The 20,848-nt window shown below is 35.5% G+C and overlaps 1 protein-coding gene and 1 non-coding gene across 2 annotated transcripts in view; one reads left to right on the top strand and one right to left on the bottom strand.

The window, feature by feature from the left end:
• Window positions 1–20,848, top strand: part of LOC146723629 (mannosyl-oligosaccharide alpha-1,2-mannosidase IA-like) — a 312,214-nt gene that overhangs the window by 84,265 nt on the left and 207,101 nt on the right. The window lies entirely within an intron of this gene.
• Window positions 10,551–10,765, bottom strand: LOC114938496 (small nucleolar RNA U3). Its single transcript, XR_003821082.2, has one exon. It is a non-coding gene; the product is annotated as a small nucleolar RNA U3 (small nucleolar RNA).

Raw genomic sequence — 20,848 nt, 5'->3', positions numbered from 1 at the left:
TTACACAATGTATTACTTGCAGTTTAAGCGTATACATATATGTATCAAGAATATGATTTATTGGCAATTATAGCAGGCGATCTCGTCGATTTTTATCACTTATCGTGTATATAATAATGAGTGTCGATAAAATGATTATAGTATATAAAGCTAAATCGTCTTGTCATTTAATTTCTAACTTTTCGCGCGAATTTTTTAGTCTCAATTTTAGCTTATATTTTTAATTCTAATATCTAGCTTAAAAATATTAATTACGATCATTAAAATTTAGGCTTAATTAATATTTTTTCCGTGCAATCGCTTATTGAATAAGGACCGAATGCACTTGTGGAAAAGAGCTGACACATTATGTTAACGCAGTAATTTATTATTACGTGTTTATTACACAATGTATTACTTGCAGTTTAAGCGTATACATATATGTATCAAGAATATGATTTATTGGCAATTATAGCAGGCGATCTCGTCGATTTTTATCACTTATCGTGTATATAATAATGAGTGTCGATAAAATGATTATAGTATCTAAAGCTAAATCGTCTTGTCATTTAATTTCTAACTTTTCGCGCGAATTTTTTAGTCTCAATTTTAGCTTATATTTTTAATTCTAATATCTAGCTTAAAAATATTAATTACGATTATTAATATTTAGGCATAATTAATATTTTTTCCGTGCAATTGCTTATTGAATAAGGACCGAATGCACTTGTAGAAAAGAGCTGACGCATTAATACGTTAACGCAGTAATTTATTATTACGTGTTTATTACACAATATATTACTTGCAGTTTAACATATCGAATAATGGTCCAAGAGAACTTTTATCTGGTTTCCTTCTAAAACAACGTTAGAGCGAGCGAGCTTTAAATCTCCACGCGATGGCATAATGACCGGCGCGACGACGGCGCATCGTAATTTGTTAGGAAATAAGGGATCTGTATAAGACTGCTGGCAGCCGTTAGCATCGATAAGTCGGCGATCGATAGCGCGCTACGAGCTTGCATTACAGCTAATACCGTAATTTTGGACGGAAAGTGCATGTTTGCGGCGTGAGTCAATTCGCAGACTATCTCGCGCCATTAAACTCATGTTTATGCACTTATTATCAACGGTTACGTGGTGTTGCACGCTAGGAGCGTAACGCGATGCAACGAACCGGTATTCTCGAGGAGATACTCTCGTTGGTTATTTATTGCGAACGCCTAGCGTACGGATGGTTAAATTTCAGGCAAATGTTTCAAGGTGTTCGATAATTCGAATCACGAGAAAAATAATAATGCGCGATTATTAAGGCGCCTTAATATTCGCGCTGCTGATAGTTAATTATAGGGTCATATTAATGAAAGTATTATTTTCTTCGTGTCCATTTGCAGAGTTTTTTTCTTTCTCTTATTCTTATTTAGACTCTCGATATATTTCTCTCTCCTCAATTTTTTCTTTTTTTCCTTTTTTTTTTCTTTATATATAGTACACACACCGGAGATGTTAGTTCCACCATCCATATTTTTCTTCGCTCGTTCTTGGAACTTGGAAGTTATGTTTGCCAGAACGGAAACAAACGCTTGTCTCTCCTTCTCTGTCTCCCTCGGTGTCATCCGCGTCGGCTGACGTACGACGATTAAAGTGAAATATTGGCCAAGTTGGCGGCGAACGTGCGGTGGGAATCTCATTTGCCGGCGGGTTAAACAGCGATCATCGTTCGCACAGCTGCGAATTACTAATTGCTGTTTGACTTGCCCGCTCCTTAACTCCTCAAATTGAACCGAGTATCCACAGTCGAAAGTGCGGTCGACTTGACGGAGTTTGTTTCACAGTTTATCGACTAATGTCTTGTCGCGACCGCAAAACCGTAATCAATAACAACGGAACTATGCGATGCTATGAGCTACGATTCATAACAATATAGCTTCGACAATTTTTTTTTTATTAGAAACTATATTAACTCTAACTACATTCTCCGAGGAATGTGTACAAAGCTCAAGGAGTAAATACACCTACTGCGTTTAATCAATTTCTATTATATTATAAGAGAGAGAGAGATGTTCGATATGAATTTATCAGCAATGAAACTTTCCACGGTTGCGATATCTTGCGTATAACTGATTGAAACTATAAACTACTTCGGTAAATTCTATTTGCCATTTCCGCGAAATCCGACTGAATAATCCTCGTTTCATTATATACGCGTTTGTATATATGTGTGGTTTCGCGGTGTCCTTTGTTTTACCACGACAAACGGGATTTCGACGATGACTCCGAGAGTTAACGAGAGGTCGTCGACGCGCCCGCGAACCCGAAGGATCTCGCATTCGCGCGCGGTTTGCTGTGCGACTCGATGTTTAGACTGCTTAAGTCAGTCGACATATTTATTCATGCGAACGCCACGACGACACTACACACGCTGCTATGTAAATGCGAATTACGGTTACCTAGCGAAATTGCTCTTTCGCCGGACCCCTTCGGCCACTAGATTCGCATCGCGATGCGTTATCAATGCGGTCACATAATCGGAAAGGGTCGGCCACGCCTGAAAACACATGACTTCGCTTTTAGATCGCGACTTGGGGAAAATGCATGTCGTAAACCTTCGCCGGGAAGAAAGGAACTTCTGCTCCTTTCTTACACCCTCTTCTTCACCTTCCCCAGAGTTTGAGCGTAGCTTTTTCGCGATATGCTCGCTCGTTTGTATCGCTGCCTCGTAAAGGACGACGAGGCGTAATGCAGTCGCTTTATTGAATCATCGGTTTTGCTATGCTCGACTTCGTGGCAAGATCGTGGCTGTACGTGGCGCGAGAAATCGAGTCATTATATAATATAATTGAAGTTTCGTTGAATGATATTTTGTAGAAACGCGCAGATATTTATAACGATGCCGAATTAATTTATATATAACCGGGTGATTGATCGAGGGCAATTTAGAAAAGAGGTAAACAGATTTCAATCGCACGTGGAGAGGAGCACATCGACAAATGTCACGGACGTGAAGCAGATGATAAATTCGCGCAGCAGATTTGATCATCGCGTTGTTTTATTATCGCGCGCGCAAACAAACGATCGCGGAACAGAACGACCGGAATTTCCACTTTGCGCGTTCGATGAGTGAATTTCTCTCGTTCAGAGGTGCAACGTTATCACTGCCTCGACACTGCACGGCCATTCCAGATGTCCGATCGACGAAGAGCCGACTTTGATCGTCCTTGCTCGCACTTAAAAACCCTCTTGAAGGGACATCGCTCGCTTTTTCCCTTCGAGAGTCACTTACGTCGAGATCAGTTCTTATCTTTTGTACAAGTGTGTTTACCGTGTCGCGTCTGTTTGTACTTTAGTAAATGTGTGGCTGAAAATAAAGAACACGAAATGTCGGTTTATCTGTAAAATTGAGAAATATTTGTCGATCGATTTGTCGTTCGTCCTTTTATTCTCGTGGCTCGAAAATTCAATTTTGTTGGTGAGAAAACTTGAAGTTTCGCACGAATATTATCGCTCTCGACTCTTCAATGATTTAGAAAAATATTCAAGTGTGGGGAAGTGTTCAATGAGGGATTTTGCACGATATAATTTTCAAGTAGCGGAGTTAAGATATTTCTCTTGAAAGGACTCATCGTGCTCCGCATCGTCGTTCTTACCGGTTCTGCTTCTTTGTGAGACGTCTTATTGCATATCTTCGCGAGATAACCCCGGGGAAGATATTTTAGAGGACGATACATTGAATGTTTCTTGCTAAGCACTTGCAGTTTTAATATATAACACGTTTCGTAGTATATTTTGTGATAATTTCAGTGTTCGTATTTTTTATTCTAACATAAACAGAATAAAATTAACATTGTTTTACGGGAGTTTTAATTACGAGAGTTGTAATTGAAGAAAATGTTTATTCGTACAGTGTTAATTATCTCCAATTAATTATCTTTCCTAGTTGGAATAAAGTTGTAGCTTTTCAATTCAAAATTTAATTAAATTATCATTTGTTTTTTTAACATTTTAATTTTAATAAATAATGTAGAGAACGCATAGGATGATAGTAATCTTTGTGATATTAAGACTTGGCAGTTAAAAGGATCGCTTTTCGTTTTTTTTTATGTAGAACATAAATATAGAAAACAGACGCATATCTCGTGACTTGTGATAAGTCTGTTTACAAGAAATTCTCTCTCTCTTTCTCGATAGAGAGAGCCTCCGAGATATGTCATAATAGAGCCCGTTTTCTACGCTAGAAATTATTTACTCACGTCGAGAATGCGATGAGCATCATTCTAAGAGCAGCCCGAGGTCTCACCTACCGAACACTCGCTATACTTGTTGTCAAGATTTAACGACTGAAAGTTAGCCCCTACGGCAGTCGTTCTCTCTTTCTCTCTCGTACTCATCCTCTCTCTCTCTCTCGTCCGCTTCTACAAGATATCATTACGCAGATAAAACCATTTTGCTGAAAGGTTTCCGAGCTAATCGACCGCCGGGTTCTACGCTCTCATCGAAAACGTGCATTTTTTTCGAAATTTTTTAAGTGCACATGAAATACCAATGTTCTCTGATCAGCATAACGATAATCCGATAATCCACGGCACGAAATACACGCAATGTAATTTTTACATCAACTTTTTATCAGATTTCGTATCACTGTTTATGTACATTTTTCCATTTCGTTTTTTTTTACAGTGCTAATTATGTTAAATTTCTTTATTTCTTAATTTTATCGCATTTTTTTTTCATAAACAAAATTGTCACACATAATTAATGCAAGTAATGAATTTACGTAGACTATCATCTTTTTTGTTGGTTAAGGAGAAAATCTAGAAATAAATGACTTTCTTATTGTGTGTATGTATGTGTACACGAACATTTTACAACATTATATGTAATACGGCGGATCCAATTACACGCGAACAAACTAACAATATGGTACAGGGAATCATCGGGGTGGTCTTCTTGTTAAGGTAAAATATGCCACAGAAGCCGTATTGTAATCTTCTGACTTTATGCCATCGTTTCTTGAAGTTATAATCACGTTGCTTGGCAATTACGCCATAACAAGGCGAGCTTCTATCCTGCTGGCTATTTATATATCTTTAAGAGTTTTGTTAGTGCATAAATATTAAATTAGTTACTTACTCTTACTAATAACAGAGCACATTTCATTGTAATTATGATAGAAAAAAATAATTAAATTTGCTTATGATAGAAAAAAATAATTAAATTTGCTTCAATTTCCTTCGTTATTAAATCGCTATATAAAATATGCGTATTTACATATATTTACTTTTAATTGCAATTAAGTTAATTAAATAATTAAATATCATGTTTATTATTTTTGTATTACACCTAAGATTCTATATATTACAAAAACCTTGTAAAATGTGTTCCATAAAATATTACGTAAAAATATTAATTTACAAAAATATAAGACAGACATTGAAGAATCGAGCACACGCGAAAACTTCATTAGGTTATCATAACTCGCTCACAACTCACTAATAAATCATAATTATCATTCGAAACATCATCGCGTTATCGCGCATCGCCGTGAAATCAATTAGTTGCCACGAGAATATCTCTCGGAACGTTCAGAGTTTAATTAGAGACTTAATTTGCGTGAAACATCATCGATTGCCGCGACGAAAAAAATCCCGCGGATCGGAGGTTGACGCGTTTCGCTTCTCGCGCGAATACGAGAGATGCCCATCTGCCGAGAAGCGGATGCTGAAGAAGGGCGATCCCTCGTTCGTTGTCGGTCTTATCTAGTATCAGGGTACCCATCGTCGGGCGCCGTTGGGCGTTCGCCTCCCGCGATCCCATCGGACGGGCAAAATAATATTAAAAGCAAAAATAAAATTATTGGCGGAATATTTCGGCGTTTCGTGCGGCTGCTGCAGGTTCGGCGGCTTCAGTCGGCAGATGTAAACAGGCGCGTTCATCAAGAATGCTTGTCTGCCCGCCCGGTTGCCTATCTCGTGCATTTTGCTCGTCTTCACTTGCCCTGCGGATGGCCAGCTTCTGATAGCATTATGCGCCCTGAACGCTTTAACTCTTTTGTTTCGCGGCCGCGGCTTTTCGTATATATATGCGATCGGAAGAGTTAAAAAATGCTAACGGTGCCATGATTTCTCAGAGGTGTTTTATAATTGTCATCTCTATACTTTGCGCTGATCATTATTTATGACACTGACTATGTTTATATATCATTTCTCTCGGTTGATATTTAATCAATAGTTAAATAATTAGATTTTTTAATCGTTATGTGATAAAATCATTATAAAATATATGAAAAGAATAAATGCAGATATTATGAAGTCGATAAGAGCTACGCGAATAAATATCTTTCCACTCCCCCTCCCGGGTGATTTTTCATGTTTGAACGTGCCTTTGTACACGTGGAATTTTACTCTTTTGAAATATCGAACGGTCGGCGGGAAAACGAAATAGCGACAGTAAATAATGTCCATTCGTTTGTAGCGTCATCGATAAATCATCGGGCGTCATGATGGGAAATTGAACTTTCGAGAATACTTATGCCCATCCCACGTTATTATTCATGTTGATAGTGCGGGAGCGTAAAAAAAAAAAAGATACGGCAGCGCGTATTTCAGAACCATCGATTATAAATAACGTCGCAATGTTTCCTTGATTCATCCAGAGCGTAGAACACATAGAATTTTTTTTCCGAAGAGATGCGATGACGCAAAAATAAGGTGACAAAGAGATTTGAAATTGAATTTTTTATAATATATATATATATATATATACATATTTTTTTTGTATTAAGCTCTGTCGTGGAATTGTAGTTTTTTAATCTCATTATAAAGATTGTTTTTATAATCATCGATATCGATAATAATATATAAAATAATAAAGGAACAGGCTCTACACTTTTTCTGGCAATGAAAGATTGGAAAGGAGACGTAGTTAGAGTTTGTATTTCTCTTTTCGTACATTATTTCTCGAAAGCTTGCGATTGCGAGTACGGCGAGGGAAAGAGAAAATCGAAGCTCGGCAGATGAGACATATGGGAATCATAAAGAAAGGGGAACTCGAAGTGTGTGTACGATTGCGCCCGATAAATAATGCAAATCTCACGGAGCTCTCCTAAGCTTCCGCAAGCTGCTTTGTAACGCGATCAGGATTGGTTGCGAGCCAACCGCGCGCGGGCGTCGACGCATCGCATCTGCGCCACCGAGCCCTCGAGAATTTATGTGCCGGGCGCGTTGCGTCTAAGACGGGCCAACAACGGACCGGTGCACTCGCGAACCAGCCAACTTACCCCCGCGAGTGCGAGCACTCGCCAAAGTGCACACTCGCGCCCGCGGCTGATTCCGTCGAGTTAATTACACTCCATGAAACTTCCTGCCGCGGTCTTATTACGTCGCGGCCCACCGCTGTCATCCTAAAGTGATACAGATGACTCGTTGTTGGCTTCTACGTATCCTCTCGATTATATACTTTCGCGTATGTGAAATTACGATTTTAATTGATTAATTCATTATTGGTGTCTTTGGTTCTTCAAATGGATAAGATCATCAATGTGTATCTGATCATTTATATTTGACTAATTGTTTTAATAAAATGCGAATGCTATATCTGATTTTAAAACATATTATGGAAATTATGTTAAATACTTGTGAAATTTTTATTAAAAAAAAATTGAAGTATACAGGATGATATAAAATTGTTTGGTTCTGTATATCTCTCTGGCTGTTGCTTCGTTCTGCAGGCTCTGTATAAAGTTATTTGCGTTAGATTTTCACGAGCTATTTGCTAATTTCACATGTGCTCCTCATACTGACGAAGAATGCAATTTTGGCGAAAGCAGCGATTCAATATACGTACGTAGGGAAGATGTATTAAGCCTATCGATGATGCCTTGGTCGATAGGTAGGTACCGTAATTACGGTAATGTTATGCGAGCTAATTGGAGGATTTTGTGAGAGCCGATAAAAACGAGATTACTCGGCACCGAAGTCGAATATTATATATCGGATATCCGAGAAATTGGCTATCGGCATATTCTCTTGCCCGAAAGATTCATTATTACCTCCGTGCAAAAAAAGATCAGGAAATCTCTCATCTGCAATATAATTTAATATAATTTTTTTGGCAATTCTTTTTTTCTTCTTCATTATATCCCATCTATACCGCTAATTTCTTAAATTAAGAATGTATTCGCATTATCGGTCATGCGAATTTCGCTCGTGATTCGGTCGCTTCTTATCAATGCCGCGAATCAATTTTGAATTTGTGATATAAATTCTTTTTAATTTTCATTTCTTGAATTCAATTTATTCATTAATTTATTTTCGGTCTCATTGTCAGATGCAATATCTATGAGATCAGATGACCTAATTAAAAATTTATTCCGCATATAAAGACAAAAAAAAAAGAATAACAAAGGATATTAAAACTATAAGAAAGGTATTAAAAAACTATAAGAAAGGTATAAAAAGAATAATAAATTTAAATATATCACAGATTTTACTATTATTAAAATTAAGAAATAAGAGTTATTTTATTGGATAATTTTTCGAATCTACACGCAAGCTTATGGGTTTCGCCAAGAATGAAGAATTAACGTTTCAATTACGACTTCACTAATAAACAAACGAACGGTACTCTCTTTTTAACCTCCGACCAAGCAAACTTTTGCTCCGACAACTAGTTAAGTACGACCTCCTGTCGTACCTCGCAGTCATCGACTCCTTTTTTCTACGGCGGTAAGTTCGAAAGGAACAGTTAACAAGTAGTGTAAGTTGCGATAGAGAAAAACGGGAACAGACGGAGAAAAGCAAATGGCAGGAACGAGACGACAGAAGAGAAGAATATTGCATTGGGGGATCCGCGGCCGTGTGGTAGTTATTTCTCTCATTGCGTTACGAAGTTACGTCAGCGGCCAATCTTTACAACGTTAACGAGGACATGAAAAACTAAAATTAGAGACTGAAGAAAATGTAATGGCTCTAATTTTTTAAAAGAGATCGTTTCGAGCATGAAATGGCAAATTTTGTTTTTAGTACGGCCGTTCATTATTTTTATCAGATATATATTTTTAATATTGAAAAGAAACCGCGACGTAAAAGTTGAAATTGATTTGTTAGTGTTTCCTTAGTCCTCAAAAGCGAAGATGAAAGAAATGACGTATGTAAACTTTTGAAAAAGGAAATGCTAAACGGGCAAAAGGACCGAGTAAAGGAAGCAAAACCGCGGAGGATAGAAAGCGGAAAAGGAAAAGCAATCGCGAGATGCACATTCGGTTAAATGCATCGAACGATGTGGGGAGTTGAAGCGTGCATTTACAAGAGCTTCTATTTAGATTTTCTGTTTCAATAACAAGCGATCTTTATATCGTTAACAAGAGGAGAGAAATAATAATATACAGTATCGTTATAAAATTGTTTTGAAATACATCTCGAAAAGTTTACGATAAAACGATAACAAGTATCGAATAGTTAAAAAATAATAAAATTGAATTCGATCAATTAATTATTTATTTTTACACGTCTTTTAGGGATAAAAAATTCTCTCCATTAATATCTCGAATAATCACATTCGTGTTACGCAATAGAAGAATAGATAAATAAATTAGTTGGAAAATGATTAAATAATTCGTAGATGAAAAAGAGGAAGAAGAGTTCACAGTTTTATCGCATTCTCTCTACTGTGTAAACATATGAAAAATATGAGTATTAAGTCTGCCACGAAAAGAATAAACTGTGAAAAGGGAAGAGTCCATGAGAGTAAATGCATGCGCAAGGTGTCGATGGACTCCGCGAGCGGATGCACGCGGCGTAGCACAATGCATTAATACCGGACGGGTGGAAGTAATATATGCCCACATTGTTTACCGTCGCCTTGGCGTGTCGCCGCGGGACATTTGCGCGTTGCCGAACACACGTGTGCCACCTATTCGCGCAATCGTTATGTGTCGGGTGTTGCACACTCGCGCCTATATACGCGAACTATCCCGTTCCCGAAAACGCGTTGTCGCGCAAAACGCCCGAATGTGATACCGAAACCACCGCCGTCGTTTAATTCGTTGTTGTGTCATGCAAATCGCGGTAATGAAGGAAGATGAGTCGCTGCGTGAAATACTCGGGGTGCCGTTAATTCACGTCGTGGTCGGGAGTGTGTACTTTGCAATATAAATGTATAATGTCGAGATGCAACACGTAAATTAAATTATACAGTTTAAATTTTCATGTAATGTATATTGTTTTATTTGTTATTATTTTATTTTCAACTGGAAAAGTGGAGAAATAAAGATTGATCATTCCGTAATATAGAATAGGCATTGACATTGAGAATGAGTAATGTTTAATATGAAAATACATTTTGCAAAAATATTATTTTTAATATTACATATTATATTATTTTTTATATAAAAATATAATAGTTATATGAAGAAACTTTAATTAATAGTAAAACTTTGCGAGTTAATATAAAAATCATTCAATTAATAATATATACTATACTCATATATTGTACTATTATATATGCTATATACGTACGCGTATATACTGTACATAGAAAAAAAAATATTTTTCTTTTCATAACTTTGTAGCTCGCGTAGAAAGCCCTTCTTCGTTCCATTATCCTTGTATTGAGTGCAAAAGATAAACGATCGTCGATGACAGAGATCTTGAGCAGGTCGAGAACTCGTGTCGTTCTCACGCTGAAGGAAGTAGGCTATATCGCTTCTCATCCTGGTTACATCAACTTCCATGTCAGGAAGGGAGAATGAGATCAACTCCTACAAAATTGATCTCATAAAGTATTTTGAAATTTTACCGACCATTCTTAACGGGTCATAGATATATCGTAGGCCGTGAAATCTTTACTAACGTTTATTATTAGCTCTTGTAAATTGTCCAGGAACATAGATAGAAACTGGGGACCAACAGGTCTGTTCATATAAATAGCACTCAAGCTTGGTTATCTATTTACAGCTATCGAATCGGAGCAACGTTCCTAAAGTGCAGACGTCATGCTGGAAACGTGTGTTGCTCGACTATTACGTGCGTGAAAGCTAAGATTGGAACTTGACGGTTTTTTATCAATGCATATACATATTTAGAATTACAGAATCAAAATCAATAATCGATATAAATTGGAGAGCAAAAGCGGAGAAAGAGGGAGAATAAAAAAAGAACTCCTGATCGTTCTTTCTTTACTGTTGACTGTAAGTTAATGCAGTCATGCATAAAGAACTATAACTTTCAATCTTGAATGTGAGAACGACGTAAGCTCTCGGGACTTCTTCGGGATGTATGTCAGTATTTGTTCATATTTTATATTCGCACTGTCCCAACGAAAGGAAATATATTTATTTATTTAATCTATATATCAGATTATAAAAAAAATATTTTTTTAACAAATATATTTATAATTAGTTATTTTTCAAATGTCTCGTAAAGAATAATTTTTTACATTTGATATAATAGCGGTTAAAAAAAAATTGTTAAATACAAGTTTTTTTAGATATTGAAAAACTATTATATAATATTTTACAAAGTTATCAGATGAAAGCAACAGAGGTATACTATTATTGGTTTTGGAATTTTTAACATTTACTAGGTCGGTTTTATCACAGTAACAAGATGAAATGAATTTTTTTTGCTATTGAATTTTTCCAGTCATTTGTGACAAGACAAATCGAGTTTCGAGCTTTCTGTGATTTATCGAAATCGATTTTTACGTTGACCGGAACATCAAATTGGTACCGTCAATGTTTAATTCGTGACACCTGTAGCAATGTCAATACCAACAAAAATTAATTGAGATATATGCTCGTTATAACGACCGCTTTCATCACCATCCGTAGCACGCGATAATTGATTTCTACAAACTGTGCACCAAAAAGAGAATAAATGAACTTACAATTATTTTTACGCTAAATGCGTTACTCGCCAAATTTTATTCAATAAAACTATTACGATATACATGATTTTTTTTTGCAAATATTAATATCTATTTGATATATTTATAAAATAATAAACGAAGTAATCGTGTAAATCTAAAATACAATTTTTCGACGCTCTTTTTATCGACAGAAAATACAGACTGAAAATTATTGGATTACTTCTGTCTATGTAAGTAGCACTCAAGGCCGATTATCTATTTGTAGCTCTAAAACGTAAATGTCACGTTAAAAGTGTATTTTAGTACAGCTCGAGTATTTTATCACGCAATCGCACTTTCATTATAACGTTTTAAATCTTTAGAAATTGAAGGTATGAAATATTACCTAACTGTGCAAGCACGCGCGCGTGTATTTACAATTCTTTTGAAATGTAAAGTTTACGGCATTACGCCAACAAACTTCAAACTAAAATGTGAGATGATGCTGTTATCTGAAAGCAAGGAGACGAGAACTCATAGTAACTTTAACAATGGCGAATGCGAAGTAACTTGCAACTCTAACTTTGTAATACTTTGGCCTTTCTAGCCGCTGACATAATGGCAGCAGGGATATATTTGCGCGGTAAACGTCCGTCGTTAAATTCGTCCAAGTGAAAACAGAGATTTTATTCAGCGCCGATTACTAAACGTATCACGAATATGAAGTGCGAATGAGATGGGACCAAAAATTTAAATAGAATACAGTCTTGTTTTTCTACAATATATTCGCAATAATTCTATTTTTTTACGACATAGCTTTTATCTTTAATTTTTTTGGTATTAATTATATATTAATTGGTATATCATTCTGTGAGAATACATGTTCCAATTTGCATCGTTCTATTTGTACTGCATATTTATTATATACGCAATACATCTAATATACATAAACAAATATACAAATGTAGGCATATAAAAGACCTCATTGTTCGTATATTTACGAAGCTTTAATGAAATCAATCGAAATGTGCCATGCATAACTGAGGCTTGGGGTCTCACCTTCGTCAATTCCGATGTTATACAAAACTTGAATTTTTAACCGTTGAATTTGCTGCATTGCTGTCGGCAAGAAAAGTCCAACGTTAAAAGAATAGGAGGAAAGTTCCTCGGATTGCGTAGTAGAGAGAAAAAAGAAAAGACGAAACGACTTGGCGGATATCAAGTTTGCAGGAACCATATCCATTAGCGGAAGAATGCCGTTTCAACAACGAGACGTTCGTGCCCATGGTGAAATCGCTCTCTCTCTCTCTCTCTCTCCTTCTCTCTTCGCCAAGCAATTCGAGTGCATCTAGGTGTTAAGTCGATATCTTCATTGCGGCAACACGCAAATGAGAGGTGCTGCAAAAGACGCCCGCCAAGTAGAATGCGAGATCCGCACGATCGTATAATACGAGGGAGAGTACAATGCCAGTGTCATCCGCATTCCTCGTTTGTCAAGCGCACGTAAAGGCGAGATTAAGAGGAACCCCTTCTCTCTCTCTCTCTCCTCTTTTCTATTTCCTTATACTTTCCTCATCTTGGCTCTTCCACGTCTCGCTCTCTTTCTTTCTCTTTCTCGCGTCCTCTTTCGCGTTGTAGATACAACCGTGACGGTTACAAACGATACCGACGTTCCAAGGGGTTACAATGGATTTAAGTCACGTTCGTTCCACTTAATCCGCGGACATTCTTCCCCGGCTTCCACCTACGAGCTTTCCCTGTTCCCAGACACGAGCTCGAATTTCTGGATTCGTATCCGACGACGTGAACGTAATTAAGATGTAACGCGTCCCTTGAATTCGAGCACGTTCGCAGCGACGACGTCGTAGAATAATTGTCGCGGTATAAGTAGGGAAAATACGCTCGCGATCAACACTTGAAGCGTTGAAGAGCACGTATAAATGATCGATGTGATAAATTTTGACATTGAAACTAAGCGCAGGATAATTGCTGGAAAATCTAATCGCGAATATAGGAATTTGTTCAACGAATTTGTCACATGTCACGTCATACAGGGGTCCCGGAACTAATAATAAATCTGTTAATGGCAGATTCCTGGAGATAATTTGGAAACGATTTTTCTTCTTTTTTTTTCTAGAGTTTACTTTAATAGAATTTTAATTTGATACATGATGGCAAATTGGGAACGTGCAAAAAATGATAGTCTTCTTCAACATTTTTGCTGAGGAAAAATCGTCTCTGAATGATCTCAGGAATCTGCCATTGACAGATTTACTGTTAATTTTGGGACGCTATATGTTGAAGAAAAATATCGTATAAGACCTTAATTTCTCCTCTTTCCGAGGTGCCACGAATTCATCGACTCGGGTCAGGTAACCTGGATACCTGCTACACGACAGGACGGAAGCTCGTTTCGCCATAACAATTTCGCGGAGCGGATAACGCGAGAGCGCTCGCCTGGAATTACGTACAAATGGCTAGCGTTATCCTTGCGCGGGGGGCGCCAGTAAATCGTTTTATCCACGGACACGCCGGCGTTTATTTAACTGTAAGTTCAGCCGCCGTGGCCATTTTTCTGAAACTATTCCGACCGGGGCCATTACCGGCTCCGGACGACCGAGACGTTAAACCGTTTTCCAGCGGCCTGCTCTCGCGCGCATCTGCGATACGGCGCACAACTTTTGTCCTCCTTTATGGGACGGTCCCCCTTAAATATAGGACGACCTCGCCCAAGTGCTCGCCACCTTGCGTTTCGACCCGCTCAAGATTAGAGGTCCGCGGCCTTTAACCGGCGAATGCACCGTGTACTCAGTTCTCGGGAGATAAAGTCGGTGAAGCTGGCGCGAGAAAATTATTCGAAGAGCATCCGGGGAAAGTTGGCACGACGTAAATTTTCCTTCCCTGGACTCATTGTTATATATGAACGATATTTCGCGTTTCCGTGAAATTAACTACATATTTATTGATCAAAAAAAATAAGAAGATATACTTGTAAAATTATAAAAAGCTATTGCTTTTGAGATTTTAACAAAGAAAGAAATTATCTTATCTAACTCGTAACATATGTAACTGATAAAAATACTTTTTATTTTTACAATATGCTTTAATTTACATTACAAAGTAGACATAATGAGGCACAAAAATATTCTCGATTAAGATATGATCATTGAATTGAAGATGTAAAGAGACTTATTGATATCAAATTTCTTTAGTTTGATAAGTTATTCGAAAATTGAACTAATTTAGACTCCAACACCAAGTATTTAAATACGTGTTTTTAAATTATTGAGCATTAACTCTTAATCACGATTCGTTCGAAGTATGTCTCCGTCTACGTTATTTAAAATTGCAATACGGAGTTTCCCTGGACTTATTGTTATATATGAAAGATATTTCGCGTTTCCGTGAAATTAACTACATATTTATTGATAAAAAAAAATAAGAAGATATACTTGTAAAATTATAAAAAGCTATTGCTTTTGAGATTTTAACAAAGAAAGAAATGATCTTATCTGCTCGTAACATATGTAACTGATAAAAATACTTTTTATTTTTACAATTAATATGCTTATAATTGTATTAGCACACGTTTCTCAATGCTTTAATTTACATTACAAAGTAGACATGATGAGGCACAAAAATATTCTCGATTAAGATATGATCATTGATTGACTTATTGATATCAATTTTTTTTAGTTTGATAAGTTATTCGAAAATTGAACTAATTTAGACTCCAACGCCAAGTATTTAAATACGCGTTTTTAAATTATTGAGCATTAACTCTTAATCACGATTCGTTCGAAGTATGTCTCCGTCTACGTTATTTAAAATTGTAATACGGAGCTAAGAATATTTGTCCGAAGAATCGACGCTTCGATCCGGTTGTAAGAGAACCGATGCGATGTACAGGACTACATCTACAGGAGATGGTTTCCGGTCGAAGGCTATTGTATTAGTCGCAGTCGCCTTTATTGAGAATGCGAAAGAGACTCGCTGTCTCATGACGGTTTTACGACTCGCCGTAAACTGTTATACAAGTTGCCGTGAACGAAGTTTGCTAGCTGCGTCTCGGAATTTTTTGATACAATGCTATCGGCGTCTAAAATATATTCTTCAAAAATAGAATTGAACGTCATCCATTATTAGCACCAGGATAAAAATAGTCGGCATTCAGAGACGATATTTCTTCTCTTTGCAAAAAAAATTCTTTATAAGATGTATATTTTCCCAAGTATATAATATCTCCATCTATACATCAAAGTGAGAATTTTATCAACCATAGATGTGTTTTACGATTTCTCTCAACTTCATTCATCGCGATCATTATCGAGCATTACTAGCTATTATTGATCTTGCAATTTATGTGTCAGCTGTCAAAACTCGTCGATAAATTTTAATTGTAGAAGCAAAAACATGACAACGATTTCCGCGATGAATACAATCTTACGTGATTGCACATCTTTCGTCGTAATAAAAAGAACATATATGAATTCGCGTATAAACACCTGCGGGTTCCGTTCCGCGGAACATAAAGCACATTGTCCTTGAGGAGGACAAGACGATAGGACTCGCGCGGGATGTCGTGTCACAATGCAGCATCCACGGTCGCGATATACCAATGTGGTCCTCGTTATTGCTACTTTATTGCTCGTAAATCCTTACACATCTCGCCGTACAAGGATACGAGCGTATCCCTTAACGGGTGTCTCACTGGTCGCTGGTATCTCGTAATCCCGCGCGATATGTGATGAGACGAGTCTTGACTGACTGAAGGAATGTCTCTATGTCCTCGAAGATTCCTCTTGTCTTTCGTCCTGTTCAAATCTAACCAACGAAATGTAATAATTCTCAGCGCGAAATTACGCACTAAATATTAATTTGAAATATAATTTTGTTAAAATAAAATTTCTATTTTTACAAAATTAAAAAAAGGTAAATATTGTAGGCCAACTAAACGAGCAAAATTAAATAAGACCTAAAGATTTATTAATAATTAAATTCTCATTCCGTTAGAGAAACAATATACAGCGTATATAAAATTTCTATTTGATTGTATCACAATGCATAGCTCTTTTTAATTTTACGAGTATATACGTATTTTTTTGTATCTTACAAGAAATATGAGATTCGTAAAAAATATCAAGTTTCTTTCCAGCTTGAGTGATATATTTAATTTCTGATAAAGGACGTAGTGAATTTTTCGGATTTTTAAAACACATTAGATTTCGTTCAGACTTTTAGACCGTTGAATTCTGTTGATGACAGTTACTGGATAGATATCTCCGTCGTTGTTCGCGTTACACTAGAAAGCTAGTGTTTTTTTGTATGTTTGTGCAGTTGATGTGCCCCTCGGCGATTTGATTCCCAAGGGGGTGTCGTGTTCGTACTTTTCGCTTGTTCCCCGCTGATTCGCGCGCTCGAAACGCTACGTGATTAAACTCACCGCGTATCAGCTTCGATCGCAGTCATTGATATTCCGTGCCTCTCTTCATCTTCCTCTTTTTTTTCGAAAACAAAGATATGTTCTCGTTAAGACTCGACAAATTGTATCGCGTACGCGAATTAAATTGCATGTTAGAATTGGTCGACTAACTTTTCGCGTTATCGAGAAACTCATTCTGTTTTCTGTTTAAAAAAAAAAAAAATATTCTGCTCAGAGGGATTGCCATGGCGATGAGTGCATCAATGTTGCACGATATTTAAGAGAGTATACCTGCTATTCACAATTGCAGCACATATTTTACTGTGGCATTCGAAATAATTTTGTTCAGCAGTAACGCAAATTCCGGCCTTGTTGATAATATGAATATACGCAATTATATGCAATTTATTAAATTATATAGCATTTACATATACTTCTATGAAAACAATATTATTGAAACTATATTACCACACATATGTATACACTGAAAAAAATTGTTAATTTGACTAAACCTCAACTAAATATTTTGTTAATTGAACATATAGAAACATTTAAATTAAATATAATATTAAATCTAACAAAGCGTATATTTGACTTAAATACTAATATATGTTTAATTAACAAAATAGTAATTTAGTTGAAGTTTAGTCAAGTTAACATTTTTTTCGGTGTATGTATACGTTTATATGTACATTTTGTATTTATTTAAATTTGCAATTGATCGACTAATACTAATATGTATATATAATATCGCGATGAGTAAATTATAAGCGGATATTTAAAGTTTGATGAAACTTGTTCTGAGCATATATGCTGGAATATTCTGAACTGTGCAGTGTTGCGTGTATATACGTATGTATGTCAAAGATTAATATAAAATCATAATTTCTTTATATCGGCTTAATTTTTCGAAATTGATATCACGGAAATTATTTGTCATTAATTTGTAAATATTAGATAGGTTAATATTTATAATCATTCTCTAATATTTATAATCAAAATATTACGATCGTAATCATTATATGCGCAAATGCACTTTAAACTGAATTTGTTTCTAACAAGCTTTCGTGAAATGCGTGTGAACGACTGTTATCTCATATCTACTGACGTATGGTTCTCTCATCCGGATTTACGTAATTACGATCTCGCGCGGTTTTCATCAAGCTAAGCTTGGCAGATGCGCATAAATGATCAGTCTCTGAAATAACTCACTTGAATTCGTGTTGCAATTTAAGCACCGCTTCCTGAGAATTATGAAATAACTAAATTTAACATTAGCAAGATACACTTTTTGATTCTCTCGAAAATATTTATAAATATTACAATATTGTTATTCTATTAGAACTATTATTGTGGAAATATGTGGAAGGGAATATATGAAGCACACAAAGTGCAATTTAAAGTTGCAATTTGAACATAACTGCAAGCCTAAAAAACTTGAATTACATAAATTACGTACAGAGCGAAAGAGAGAGAGAGAGAGAGAAAGAGATGCTATTAATATTTTAAAACTATAAAGATAATTAATTAGACGTAATTGACTTCATAATATATAATATATAAAATAATTTTATTACTTATTTATTTTTATAATGTTTGTCTCTTCTTTTGAGATGAACTAAAATTGAATTTTTGTGAAAAATTAGAGTGGAAATGTTCAAGTAAAACTTTGTGGTTCTTGTACGGAATTTTTTCAAATTTTTGATGTTGCAGCAAAATTACTTATGAAAGTGTCTCTCTCTCTATTTCACTGCACTTGCCAAAATTCCCTACTTTTCCGGAGGAAAATTGAGTAAAGTCAGGAATTTTGATGATCATCTCGAGAAAACTGTTCTTCCGAAAAAGTCATGCTTATGCTTATTCAAACTTATTAAGAGAAAAAAAAACAAGAAATCACAATTTTGATGTTTTATCATCGTTTTGCTTACTACAGCATTTTTAATAAAATATTGTGCCTAGTATTTAATGTGAATTTTTTATCAATCATAATCTTATGTATTGATATAATATATAAAAGAATTTATCGCGCGGAATTTATTTCCGAATTATATATAATACAATAGCAAACGTTTCTGTGCAGAGTAATTATAATTATGAATTTATTTCGATAATTATCTTACTTTATAACAATGTTTAATAACATTGAAAATTTTGATTCAATAAACGATATTCTGCTGAGATTTTTGATATCAAAATCTATTTATATTTCGTGTACGGGATTATTGGTAATTAAATCGGTGTATTATTACTCTGAATTATCATTGTTCATTCTGAGTACATACATATGTGTGTAATTCTTTTAGAACGCTAACTAAATAATGCTTTAATAATAATGTTTTAATATAATGAATAAATATGAAATGTATTGTGTAAATTTTATATACACGTATATGTTTTTTTTAAACTATTAGAATTACAGAATTTTCAAGAAAATTTTTTTTTCAATATTTGAGTAGATAAATTATGAGTCTGATAAATTATGTGTAGAACGTCTCGTGCGATGTAAATGCAATATAAATTGAGCCAACCTACCTATTATTATTCATTGGGGACATTTGTTAGCTTGTCTGACGGCTCTCTCGGCTTTCGTGTCCGCTGATTTTCCGACGAGTTTGACTGTCTTTTTCTCCGACTGTCTTTTTCGCTCTACATATTTCACAACTGAGCAACTCGAGCATAGAATAATGAAATGTTGTGCCAAATTATTATCACTTGTTAACGTGAAAATTTATACGTGAATCGCAATTAATGAGTAGTTTTGAAACTTGAATTCTTCATTGTCAGTCAAATTATTCAACGAAACATTCTTAGAAGATTTTTTCGCTTCGTGGTTTAAACCTACATATTTTTACATATTAATCTAACAACAATTAATTACTTATTATAATTTAAAAACATATTTCTCTTCATGTATCTGTTTTTAAGACTTAATTTTTATATTTATATTTTTTTCTGCTAGAAGATAATTCACCTATATATATGCAGAATATTTGCTAGGAGATTTCGCACGAGTTTTAGTATCTTAGTATATTAATATAGTTCTGGTATCTATATTAATATATATCTCCACGACTATGTACAACTATCGTAACTAACTAATATGGTATATTGGAACCTCTGAATTCTCCTCCGTGCCGAGCCAAGACACCGCGCGAAACTCCATAAATCTCAAACATTCGATCGTTCTTGTTCCAGAATGCGTGTCCTAAATGATCGAACATGATGCTCCTAATATTCTCAATAGAAATTCGCATAGAAATTTTAGATAAGAAAAACTTTCGGGTGATATTACGTTCTTAAACGTCTTTCTCTATAATCTTCTCTAAAGAAAAATTATATAAATAATTTATTTGATTTTTATTGAGAACCGCAGTGATTCTATCCTTCACAACAGACGAATTAAAAATGTGGACCCGATCATTATTTAAGGATTTAAAAAAAAATTTTTAGCGCTTATTTTTGTCACATTTATATATCCTTATTAAATCTTAAGGTAACATCGGTATGTGGTAGCGCATAAGTCCAGTGGTCTGTATTTCTCTTTTGCGGTAGGTAAACATTCTTTCTTTCTCTCTCTCTCTCTTTCCGGACATACGGCATTCGC

Source organism: Nylanderia fulva, unplaced genomic scaffold (assembly GCF_048542155.1).
Source record: "Nylanderia fulva isolate GAGA-0341 unplaced genomic scaffold, ASM4854215v1 Scaffold18, whole genome shotgun sequence".
Taxonomy (NCBI): domain Eukaryota; kingdom Metazoa; phylum Arthropoda; class Insecta; order Hymenoptera; family Formicidae; genus Nylanderia; species Nylanderia fulva.
This window is presented reverse-complemented; position numbering and strand designations above follow the sequence as displayed.